This window comes from Eulemur rufifrons, chromosome 6 (genome assembly GCF_041146395.1).
Source record: "Eulemur rufifrons isolate Redbay chromosome 6, OSU_ERuf_1, whole genome shotgun sequence".
Taxonomy (NCBI): Eukaryota; Metazoa; Chordata; class Mammalia; order Primates; family Lemuridae; genus Eulemur; species Eulemur rufifrons.
In genome coordinates this window covers 61323346-61336691 of record NC_090988.1, presented here as the reverse complement: position 1 = coordinate 61336691, position 13346 = coordinate 61323346, and positions in this window count along the sequence as shown.

Genomic DNA, 13346 nt, shown 5'->3' with positions numbered 1-13346 from the left:
GCCTTCCAGAGAGCTAGGATTACAGGCGTGAGCCACCGCGCCTGGCCTACTACCTATCTATTAATCAATCTATTTTTTCCTTCTGAACCTTCTACAGACCTTATTCCTATTTTGGCAACTGTCCCAATAATATCCTTTGTAGCAAAAGAAAATCCAAGATCATTTGTTGCATTCAATTGTCATGTCTCTTTAGTCTCCTTTTATTTTGAATAGCTGCTCTGTCTTATGTCTTTCATGATACTGACTTTTTAAAAAAATATTTATTTATTTTTTTGAGACAGGGTCTCACTCTGTCACCCAGGCTGGAGTGCAGTGGCCTCATCACTGCAGCCTCAAACTCCTAGGCTCAAGCCATCTTCCTGTCTCAGACTCCAGAGTAGCTGGTACTACAGGCATGCACCACCACACCTGGCTAATTTTTCTATTTCTTTTTGTAGAGATGGGGGTCTCACTCTTCCTCAGGTTGGTCTCAAATTCCTGGCCTCAAGCCATCCTCCTGCCTTGGCCTCCCAAAGTGCTAGGATTACAGACATGAGCCATCATGCCTGGCCTCGATATTGACATTTTTGAAGAGTACAGGCTAGTTTTGTGGGATTCATCCTCATGATTTCAGGTTATGCATCTTTGGCAAGAATATCATAGAAGTGACGCTGTGTTCTCATTGCATCTTATTACGAGGTACATTATGTCAATTTGTCTCATTACTGGTGATGTTAATCTTGTTCATTTGGCCATGGTGGTATCTGCCAAGTTTCTCCATGTAAAGTTACTGTTTCCTCTGTACTATTAACAAATATATTGTGGGGAGATACTTTGAGATTATGTATATATCCTAGTCCTCCTTAAAATTTCAACCAGGAGTTTTAGCATTCATTGACGATTTTTTGCGTGAGAATACGATGAATGCCAAATTGTGATTTTCTAATTTTATCATTCTTCTACATCTATTAAAGTTTTCATTCCACTGCAAAGGAGCGCTTTCCTTTCTCCTCTGTTTATATCAGCACATACTCGTAGATTCTTATTTTGTTCAATGGATTATAATCCTTTACTATCCATTAGTTATTTCAGTGCCCACATTGTCTCAGAATTGGTCAGTGGGAGCCCCTTCAAGTGGTCTCGTGTCCTTCTGACATGTCTCCACAAATCATGCTTTTTGACACAATAAGATGCTCCAGGTTCATCTTATACTTTCTCTGTCCCAGCCCTAGAATCACCCATTTCTCCAAGGAACCCTGGTTCCTATTATTGCAGAATGATATTTACAAACCAAAATCTGAGTGCAACGTGAGCACGTTGCTACTGGGCATCATTATTTCCAGGCCCCCTCGGTGGACAGAGCTAAAGAGTAGATGTGTGTATATACAGTGTATGTACATATATGTCTGTGCAAACACATATACTGTGTGTGTTTATGTATATGTGCCCATATAAATCTATTTCTATCAATCTGTCCAGTTCACTCCAATACCTACAGTTCCAACACAGTGTTGCATGGTTGATTCTATTTTCCCTCCTTTTCATGTGTGTAACTCCCTCCTTTGACAGTGAGAAACTTGGCTATCATTATCCACAATATATTTCCTAATGTGCTCAATCCTCGAATTCACAGGAAGTGTTTTCAGAATTGCTGATCCATATGTCTATGAATAAGGAATCTACTCAATATTTGTTTGCAGTTCTTTTTGACTTTAGCCTGAGGCCATCTAGTCCAAATCTAGTACAAAAGATACTTGGAATAATCCTTTTTCTACACCATCTGTCCATAAACTTCTATTCCTACCCCCTCTGTTTGGCTCCGTGTCTCATCCCTGTCCTTGTCATACCTGGTTTCTCAGGTCCAGAGCCTCTCGGGGGTCTGGGCCAATGTGTCCCCTTCCCGGTGCCATCTAGGACGAGGCTGAGGCCTCCTCCACCCTCACTGGGCACCATTCCCTCATCTTCTCAGTGGCTTCCAGATACGTTTACTTGTCTTTACCCTCCCTCTTGTTCTCTTTGTGGCTAAGGCTTTATTCCTTTTTAAGGAGTTCTTTGCTATCATTCTAATGAGATTGTAGGAGAGAGAAGAGACACGTGTGTCACTGGTCTGCTGTCTCAAACCTGACACCTGGTGACTGTAGAGTCAGCAAGATCTGGGTTTACACACCGGGGGACACTGGTAAGCTCTCTGACCTTCCCAGTCTCAGTTGCTTCATCAGGATGTGGGGGTGAGAAGTCCTACACCCCATGGATTTGGTGAGGATGAACTAGACCTCATAGGTAATGTGGCTGACACAGTGCCTGGCATGGTAAAGGACACCTGTCACTGTGGCCTGGGTGCTGCTGAGAAGAGCACCTCTGCTGAGGTGCTCTTACTTGTTCATTTACTCATCCAGGGCCCGTTAAGTGCTGAGCATATCACAGAGTCCCTAAGTATAAGGGCAGGGACATCAAACTCCCAGTGAGGTCACCGCAGCAAGCAGTCCCAGAGCTGGCAGCGTTCTTGGCAAGAAGCTGCTTCTCCTCACTTGGCTTCCCTTGGCCCCAGGATGTGCTTTTTGCCTGGGAGGCTGAAACTTCTTCCTTGGCCTTGGGTCAAGCGGCCTGTCAGGGGAGCTTCCCTGAGCTGTGTGCCAGTGTGCCTCTGCTGGCCCACTGCTTTTATGCTGAGGACACATGAGCGTCTCTGATGGGAATGAGTGATGAGCTGAAGATTTTGGTAGAGAGAGGCCAAATCCCTGTGTGGCTCCAGGAACAAGGATAAATATAGCCAGAGTAATTGCACATGCTCTTTTAAGGATTAAAAGTCAGCTTTTGGGCAAGCTGTGAAGCTCCATGACCAGGATAGCAAGGGACACAGTTCCTTTTTTAGAGCCGTGGTCAGCACTCTTTGTGCATTGCTGGATCCCAGGCCTCCATGATGCTATTCTCATTTGGCAGATGGGTCGCCTTCACTCGTCCACACACCCTGAGGTCAGGGCTGAGGTGTTCCTGCCACATCCCCTCCCCCATCCCCCACTATGTCTGGCACACTGAAGGTGCTCAACAAGATCTGTAGTCCAGTTAACAGTAACATCCCAACACCAATTTCCTGCTTTTGAAATATATTGTACAACAGCGATATAAGAGATCACCACTGGGGGAAGCTGGGTGAAGGGTACACGGAACTCTGGAATATTTTTGCAACTTCCTGTGTGTCTATAATTATTCCAAAGTAAAACAAACAAACAAACAAACCAAAAAAAAAAACCCCTTTTGTCAGGATCCTGCCAACACTCTTTGACACTTGGGGGAAGCAGTGCTGGAAGATGAATTGATTAAATCCTCGTTCACGGCAATGCTTTTGTTTTGCTATTGTTTTTGAATGTAAACACATGATTTGTGCATATGATTCAAAACTTTAAATGTATACATAAGATATACAGTGGATTTTTTTTTTTTTTTGGAGACAGAGTCTCACTCTGTTGCTGGGACTAGAGTGCTGTGGCCTCAGCCCAGCTCACGGCAACCTCATACTCCTGGGCTCAAGCGATCTTCCTGCCTCAGCCTCCCTAGTAGCTGGGACTATAGGTGTACGCCACCACACCAGGCTAATTGTTCTATTTTTAGTAGAGATGGGTTCTCTCTCTTGCTCAGTCTGGTCTTGAACTCCTGACCTCAAGCAATCCTCCCGCCTCAGTCTCCCAGAGTGCTAGGATTACAGGCGTGAGCCACCACACCCAGCCCAGTGGAGAGTCTTTACCCCAGCCACATAGTTCCCCTGCACATAGGCAACTAATCTAAGTATTATTCATTTCTTGTGCTAATTTTGGAGAGATTGTATGCATGCTCACATATAGACTTGTAAGTGAATACAACAAATATATATTAATACATACGCACACACTCTTTTTCACTCAAATAGTAGCAGTCAATAGACATTGTTCTGTTATCTTCCTTTTTCCAGTTAATAATCTCTCTTGGAAGCTTTTCATATCAGTAAACCAAGGGCTTCCCATCCTTTGTTGTGGCTACACTCCATCGATCTTTATGGACCCAAATTGCTGCCTATTTATGTTGTTTCCAGTCCTTTTGCTTTTTTAAACAACACTGCAATGAGTAATTGTGCTCATTTGTCATTTCCCAAGTGTGGGAGTGTGCTCGTAGAATAAATTTCTAGAAGTGGAATTGGGTCAAAGAGTGTGAACCTTATAATCTTGATAGTGCTAAGTCATGCTCTATAGAGCTTGTTCATTTTACACACCCACCAGTAATGTGTTTTATAAGGTGCTTGTGTTAATGCTGTGCTTTAAACTAGTTCTTAGGTGGCCCTTTGTTAGTCTAGTGAAAGCTGTGGGCCTCTACCCATAGAAAGAAAAATCTCACAATGTTTTACATACAATTTCAGTTGGCTCAGAGACTCCTGAAGGCCATCCGTGAACCCCAGGTTAAGAGACTCTGGCTTGCAGGGGAGGCAGAGTGGTGAAGATGACAGAGCTTTAGGGAAAAACCATCCAAGTTCACATCTTAGCTCTACCACTTACCGGCTGTGGAACATGAGGCAAGTGGTTTTACTTCTTCCAGCCTCAGTTTCCTTTTTGCTGGACAGGTTTAAGGCACTTGTGAGAATACATACAATGCTTTTATGTAAAGCATCTGTAATATATAGTGCTAGGAATATACTTGGTGCTCAATATAAGACCTGGTTTTATACACGTGCACACACACACACTGACACACACACAAAGCCTTAGGTTCCTTTTCAACCTCTGGTTTCTAGCTGTTCCTGTCGTGACTGCTGCTCAGATTCCCAAGATCAACCTTTGCAGCAGCATTCCCCAAAGTGGGGGCCTTGGCCAACCACATTAAGAATCACCTGAAGGCCTTAATTGAAATGCAGATTTTTGGGTCTGCTTCAGAGCCATGGAATTCGAATTTCTGGAAAAGGAACCTGGAGCTTTGCACTTGGGGATCTAATGCACACTGAAGTTGGAGAAACAGTGCTGAAGGGTTTGGTAAATTCCTTCTGGACTCTATACTTGCAATTCTAGTGGTTACCATGTGGCTTTGCCAGGGGGGAGCCTGTACCTGCACATGGACAGGTGTGGACACCTGAGAGAAAGCATGGCTATACCCAAGACAGCCTCCTCTGGCTTCATCTATAAAATATAATTACTTAGGAGGGTAGCAGACAGCATGCACTGTACCCAATCAGGGATCTCTCTTATAACAACAGGAAGGAGAGACGGTCCAGAGCTACATGCCTGAGGAAGGGGCTGGGATGGAGGCCCCATGGGCCAGGCTCTGTGCAGAAAGCCTGGCTCCGCTGGGTGACTGACGTGTGGCCAGGAGCTGGGGATGAGGGCTGTGCACAGCTCTGCAGCCATTGCCAGGAGAGCTTGAGGCCACAGGCTTTGGGAGTCCCATCCCTAATGCCTTCGACCATGACTGGTTAAGGTTTTCTGGGTGGCAAGTCATGGCCCAGGGTTAGGGTTCCCAGATTTAGCAAATAAAAATATAGGATGGCCAGTTAAATTTGAATTTTAGATAAATAACACATAATCTTTTAGTACAAGTATGTCCCATGTTTATCCCAAATTTAAATGGCTGTCCTACAATTTATCTGGCAACCCTACGCAGGGCTTCTCTGTGCTGCCTCTAACCCCAGAAGGAGCTGAAGTCCCATGAGGGTTGCTCTAAGCTTGGAGCTCCATGAACTTGGCCTTGGGTGGACACTGCACCGAAATGCAGGTGAAGAGCATGTAAGGACAGGGTATGAACTTCCAGGAGAGAGGCAGCCCTTCCTCACCTGTGTCTGGGCAGGGGCGGGGAGCTAATTGATGCTGATCCAGCACTTATGAGATGCTGGCACTATGCTAAACTCTTGAACATTATCTCCTTGATTCCCCCTAACAACCCAATGAGTTAGGTATTATTGCAATTATTCCCACTTTAGAGATGAGGAGACTGAGGCTTCATGATGTTAGGACCACAGGGCTGCTAAGTAGGGGAGCAGGAATTGACACCCCTGGGGCTTGTGCCAAGTCTGGGATTAGCTGATTCTCCCAGGCCTTTCTCTCTGGTAATCCCAAGGGTTTGAGGTGGTGGGAGCAGCCCCTGCCCCCAAATCCCCGGGACAGGAAACATTCCCAGTTTCTCTTGGCACTGGCCCAGGGTCTTATCCAGGCTCACATGCTTGCTGGAGACTCCAGCCTGGGAGGCGGATCTGCAGAGTCCCCTTCGTCCCCATCTGGCCAGAAAGTGTCCAGCGGCATGAGCTGCCATGGGCACTGCCATCTGCTGTGTGGGTGTCTGTGGGAGGGGCCCAGGGGGAGGCCAGCTGGTCAGCTTCCCTGCCGTTAGCCCCCTGAGCCAGGCCAGAGGGGGCTCCCAGAGGAGCTCTGGGCTCTAAGTCCCAGCCCCTCTCAGAGGAGGCGGCGGCCGAGGTTCTGCAGCCAGAGGCTTCTCAGCTCGGAGCTCTGGAGCCAGATGTAACATTGACCTTAAATGGTAAAAGCTCCCCAGAGTGCAGAGAGGCTGGCCAGAGGAGGAAAGGGGAATAACTCAGTTTTAGGTAAGCCTTCGCTACATCCTAGAATAACCTGCCTCTTCAGCTGGGAAGCAGAGGGAACGCTCTCCTCCTTAAAGGTACAGGGTGCTGGGATGGGGGCGCTAAACTTTAACTTTCCAGGGGAGTTGGCTTTATTGGGTGGCATTTTGGCTGAGTATTTTTGTTGTTGTTGTCTTAAGTTTTAAATAAGAAATCAATCTTGCCAGTCCTAACTTAACTAAAGTGTGCTCCTTTTGCTTGCTGTTAGAAAGTGTGCGCAGGTCAGGGTGAAACTGTGGGTCCCGACAGGAGGTCACCACCCCTCGCTTTCCTGTGGGCCCCTTTGTGGCAAGAGATGGGTCCTCAGATTAGGCAAGCCTGCCAGCCGGGGCTTTCTCCCCTCTGGGCTTCCTTGTGTCTCTCTCTGTCCCCCTGTGCCCCGACATTGAACCCAGTGCTGGCCCGACCTGTCTCCGTTCTTGACCTGCCTCTATTTCTGTCTCTGCCCCTCCATCCTGTGTTCTGGACACAGCCCCTGTTTTTAATGTGTCTCCCTCTCTCTTTTTGTGTCCAGCTTCCCCACACCTGTGCCTTTTCCCTGCTCCCTAGAGGGGTGCTGCTGCCCTGGCCTGTGCCCCAGCCCTGCTCACCTCCAGGGCTCTGCGTTGAAACTATTCCTAGAGTGAGCAGACTGGCGTTTTCCAAAGGGAAGGCCGGTGGAAGCCAGAGGCCGGAGAGAGGCCCAGCTGTCTTACTCCCTCCTGCCCAGTGAGTAGTTGTAAAAGCCTAGAGAGGCTCTGCAGTTTGAGTGAACAGCAGTGCAGGGTCTAGGACCCCTGGCCAGCACCCCAGCCTCCCAGAGCTCAGCAGCTGCTGTCCTCTGAACACTCTTCAGGCTGCCCCCTGAGGTGGCCAGGGGGAGCAAGGCAGCCCACGGGCTCGTCTGAGCTGGGTCTTTTGCAGGGAAAAGGAGGAAGCTTTCTAGGACTGTTAGGCTGGGGAGCATAAGGAGTCAGGACCGGGGGTAATGACTTGCAGGTGGCCTTACCTATACCCCAGCTGCCTCCCCCAACACCATACTTTTATGGTGGCAGGAACTCAGGTTAAGTGACTTGCCTAAGCTCATACCACTATGAAGGAGCAGAGGTGGGACTCAAACCCAGGTCTATATGACTCTAACTCCAGTGCTCCTGCCCCTCAACGCAACTGTGAGTGCAAGGGTATGCTTCTGCCTCCAATAGTGTCTTGTGATTTTTGAGTTAATGGACAAAACAGTTGTTATTGTCATATTTGCTTGGTCCATGATTCAGTGGTGTGTGTGTGTATTGGGAGGTGCTGTTTGTATTCACAGTTGATGTGCCTTCCTCTATGCTTGGTGGAAAGTCCTGCACCCTCTAAGTTTGTCCGGGAAGGATAACAATGTGGTAATTGCTGCAACATGATCAATTATCCCAATAAATGTTTTCTGAAAGAAAATAAAAGAGCAAACACGTAGTTTTTAGTATGCATTGGACACTGTTCTATGCCCTTTCCTTACAGTAGCTCACTACTCCCACAGTCCTACCAATGGGGGATTACTCTTACCGCCCTCAGCTCACAGGTGGGAACACTTTAGCACAGAGAGGCTGCACAGCTGGCATTCGTGAGAGTGCAGAGGCAAGCACGGGCTCCCTGCCAACACGGCGTGCCTGAGGCTGTCCACAAGGGATTTGACGTGCCCCTTACAGCAGTGCCATGAGGGACGTGTCTTTACTTCGATTTTGTGGGCAAGGACACTGGGGGTAGGGGATGTTAAATGACTTGTCCAAGCCCACCCAGCCACCAAGTGACAAAACTAGGAATTTAAGTAGTATGTCAGGTGAGGAATTTAGGGCCATGTGACACCTTCTACTTGAAACTGAATTCCTAGGGGTCAAGGGGGCTCATAGTTTTGGGATGAGGGGTTCTGTGAGTCCGTGAGAAGAAGCGAGAGTCCCTGCCCGATGGGCAGAACTACACATGATGGGTTCTTGGCTTCCCGAAGAGCCCCACCTCTTCCCTCTAAACCCTGGTCAAGAAGGTGGATGGATGCACCCCACAACTCCAGCAGGGGCAGACTGAGCCCCGCGAGGGCAGAGACCCCATCTTCCTGTATGTCCAGTAGCCAGCATGATGCCAGAAACACACTTAAGTGCTCAGGATCATTATTTTTATATGAATAAGTGGACATAAGGCTCGTGAGGTGGCTTCTGGTTAAACAGGAGCCCAGGTTTGTTATGCACATGTGCCTCGCGGTCAGATTCGTCTAGTTTGGCTTGAGCAGCAAGGTGGGGGCCCCAAGTTATCCACCCCTCCCACCCCACCGCCTCCCCTGCCCAGCCCCACAGAGCCTGCCCTCAGCCGTCCTCTCTGTGGCTTGGTAGTCAGCAGAGGGATTCTGACCGAGGAGAAGCAGAGGCCTGGGTGGATGGGAAGAAGAGAGCTAGGAGCCCCTGGACTCTGCCCCCGCCCCTGCCCTCGCCCCTGCCCCTTGGGGAGCTATTTGAGTCAGAGGAGGGAGATGGGGAACTGAGTTCTCATACAGTACATGTGTAAGGAAAGAGCAGAGGAAATTGATATTTGTTGAGCTCCTACTTTTTGCCAGGGTCTGGGCTAGATCTGTTGTTTAATTTAATTCTTGAGTTAGAGATGCGGACGTGGCGGCTCCACGAGAGGCATACAGCTGGCAGGTGGTAAACAGGGCTTCCAGCTCAGGCCGCCTGGGTCCAAAGTGGGCACTTCCTGCATAGATGTCACCCTGCCTCTCCTTAGTAACTCAGGTCTCAGAGGCAGTTATCGAGTGTCACAGTCTAAATCATGGGCAAGTCACAAATAGAGGGAAAGGGGATGTCATGTTTGCCCCGTGGACCTTGGAGGCCAGACTTTGAGTTCAGGCCAAAGCCCGGGGCAGCCTCACCGACGGGCCTTCAGACCCAGAGCCTTGGCAGAGCAGCCCACGTCCATGACCTTGCACAAGCCCCACCTTCTCAGCAAGGGCTTCTCCAGGGGAGATGGAAAGCAGGTGACAGACAGACAGACAGACAGAAGACCTTCTTTCCCAGCTGGTAACAGATGTAAAACAAAGTTTGCTAAGGCTGGGCTTAATCAGCTCTGGTTACTTTCTTTTTATGACTTTTTAATTTATAATTTTTATTCAATTTTTGTCTAGTAATAAAAGTAATGCACGTTCCTTGCGAAACTTTCTTGGAAAATACAGAAATGAATATATATAAGAAATTCAGAAATAAATATAAAGAAATAAAAAATACCTCCAGAATCCCATCACTCAGAGATACATATTGTTAATATTATGGTATGTTTCTTCCTTTGCATTTCTTTGTATTTTATAAAACTAGGGTCTTACTAGATGTGTGATTTTGTAGTCTGCTTTTTTTTAACTGAACTATCTGTCATTATCATGTTTCCATATCATTAAAGATTCTCCAAAACATGATTTTTTCAGTGGTTGCATAATATCGAGTCATTTTAGCTGAGCAACAGTTTAATCATCCTTTCTCTCGGGGTTTTGCAAATGTGGTTTTTCTTTGGGGACTATCTCAGCCGCACACACAACATGACGGATTTTCTAAACATTTCTAGCGTTTGGAGACTCATCTCTCCAAGGTGGGATACTGACCCAGCCCTCAACACACGAAATCACATGGCAAGAACATTTCTTCTTAAGTTCTTTTCAGTCCTTTGGATCAAGGAGAAAGCCCCTGTTTGAGGTAGGGTGACCAACTGTCTGGGGTTTTCGGGAATGAGAGTTGCCACAGGACTGTCTGTGCTAAAACTGGACAAGCCCTGGGCAGATCGGAAAGTTGGTCACCCTCATTGTGCATTCAACATTTTTCTGACCCTTGCTTGTCTCCCTTCTTGAGAAAATGAGAACAGGCCTTGGGCATGGAGCCTTTGGTAGGCAATAGCTAAGAATTTAATAACTGCTTTCATTTTATTTATTTTTATAACTCTCTATTTGTGGTAAGTGGTACTGATTTTTTCCATTTAAGGTAGGGATATAAAGTTTGCCTTTTAAATAAACGTAATGACAGCGGTGCTAACACTCCCCCAGTGCTCACTGTGTGCCCAGCGCTGTTCTAGCACTTTACCTGCAGTAGCTCAATTAGTCCTGACTGCAGCCCTCTGGCACTGTTGTTATCCTCATTATACAGATTGGGAAACTGAGGCACAGAGAGGTTAAGGAACTTGCTCAACAACACAAAGCTAGTAAATGGCAGAGCTGGGACTTCAATCTTGGCTTTCTGGCCCTTTGCTAGTTAAATTAAAGCATATTAAGTAAATAAACATATAGGTGGAACACAGACATGGCAAAAATTGTGAAAGTGGTGTGTGAATGACTTAAGTTTAGGGAACACTGGCTTGGAGGAGATCGAGGTTTTATGAGTCGGTGGAATTGAGGCATCAGGGAGTGCAGGGTGCGGGGGAAGCTGAGCCACCTCAGCAAAGCCAAGCGGAAGTTAGGAACACGTAGGAGAGGCTGGCAGGGACGAGACCAGGCCCTGCTCACAGCCTGGTGGTAGGGGTGGGATGTGGTTCCCAGAGTGGCCACCCGGGCAAGGGACACCCGGAGATCACAGGGAGTTCTGCTGCTGACGAGCCAACCAGGAGGGTGTTTCCAGAGAGCCCAAGCTTCGTGGTTTATCCTAAGGAGAAGAAAGCCTGAGGACACCCTTGACTTCGCTCATGCAGGTGTGGTGAAAAGGGCACAGGGCCCTGCGTCAGGAGAGGGGCTCAGTGTTGACCAGTGTGACCTCAGGGTCACAGTGAGGAGATGGCACCTCGTGCTGGAAGCAGCACAGTGCCCTGGTGGGAAGCGCAGGCCCTGGAGTGACTCTGTGGCCCCACCCCTGACCAGCTGTATACCTCCAGCTGCACCTAAACTCTCTGAGCCTCGGTTTCCTCTTCTGTAATATAGGTTGGGTCTCCCTTATCTGAAATGCTTGTGACAAGAAGTATTTCAGGCTTTGGAACTTTTTGGATTTTGGAATACAGTGCATTTGCATTGTACTTACCTGGTTCAGCATCCCAAATCTGAAAATCTGAAATCTGAAATGCTCCAGTGAGCATTTACTTTAAATGTTATGTCGGTGCTCAAAATGTTTTGGATTTTGGATTTTAGATTTTCAGATTTGGGATGCTCAACCTGTAATGATAGTGTCCACTTTGCAGGGTTAAATTCCTTAGCTGGGGGTCTATTCTTAGCACCCAGTATACTTTAGTGATCATTATTTCTAGCATCCGTCTGTCCCCCTCCAGAGATTCCATCAAAAAGACTTCTGCACTGGGTTTGAGGCTCTGAGGGCCATAATCCTGGGTCATCCCAGGATGCTCACCTCTGTAAACACCCCAGGAGAGTGGAGGATTTATTCTCTAGAAGGTTGGCCATTGGTACCCAGTGGAATCTTTAAAGAGGCCCAATAAATAACACCTCCTTTCTTCACTTAAGTTCTAAGTCTTGTTGAGAATTCAGGGACTAATATCAACCTTATGACTGACAAGGGTGGTATTAGAGAACATGGTTTCCATCAACGGGCAAGTAGGCTTCCTGATATTGTATTAAGCAGACTTATCCCCCAGCCTCATGGAGTGCCTCCAGGGAAAGCAGAGCCTTTTAAATCTTACAACATGGAAAAGCAGAGCCGAATGTGTGTCCCTTGTAGGCAGCTCATTCCCTAGAGAAAGGGACAAGGAAGAGCTGAGCATGAGAACACTTCTAGAGCTTACCATTAGACCTGTTCTCCCCAGGTGGAGTCAGGAGCAGTACACTCTCGGGTACTGCAGTAAGGCTCCTGGCCAAAGCACGGTTGCAAAGCTGATCCCTTAGGGGATGTTCACCTGGTGAGACTTGTGCCATGCTCTAGTGAGAGGCAGGCAGGCTGAGGCTGCAGGGGCTGCCACGTGGTCCCAAGGGCACCCCAGCTCCTGCCTCTTCCACTTGATGGAACCTCTCCTTTTCTCTGGAGATGCCTGGTGGGGGACTTGTTTGATGCATCCTTCCTTAGACAAGACAAGCATCCAACTACAAGTATGTGAAATGACTTGCTTTTTGCAAAGAAGTTCCATTTAGGCAACTCCAGATGGGGAGCAAATGATCTCTTAACTCCCTTCTTCTTTTGGGTTACTTCCCACAGGTAGACAAGAGGATATAGGGGAAGGGAGTTACCATTGTTTGAGCATATTGTATGTGCCAGGCATTTTGTATTTAATATCTCATTAAATCTGTACTTTAGCCATTAAGGGAGATATTTATGGGCAAACTGACTCAGGGAGATTAGTAACTAGTAAGAGAAGAGTCAAACCAAAAGCCATCCGACCGCCATCCCCAGCTCTTCCCACCCTCTGTGGCTTACACTCCAGGCTGCAGAGTGAGAACGTCCAGCCCCCTGTTCCTGCTCAGGAGGCCCCAGTGCAGCTGCTCTGAGCTGAGGCCCTGAGCTCTCGGGGCAGGAGTCTAAGGCCGCTGCCCTACTAGGCCTGCTCTACTTTCCACCTGTCTTTTCTTTTCTTTCAGTATGTGACAATCTTTATCAGATCTCATAATCTAGTTCATAAACAAGCCCCTTCCTCTGTTTAGCAGGAAAATATAAGTCTAGAATCACAAGGTTTTTACTGGGAAGAAATGCCATGTCCTACATTGTGTGTCTTGAGTCACTTTCCATCACTTACCAAGATTTGTGCCCTAAAAGTTTATAAATATGGCCATGGTCACCCCGTCTGTTCAAATCCCAGTTCCACAACTTACTGCATGATCTTGGGCAAATGATCTAACCTCTCTCCATCTTAGTCCTCTTACCTCTGA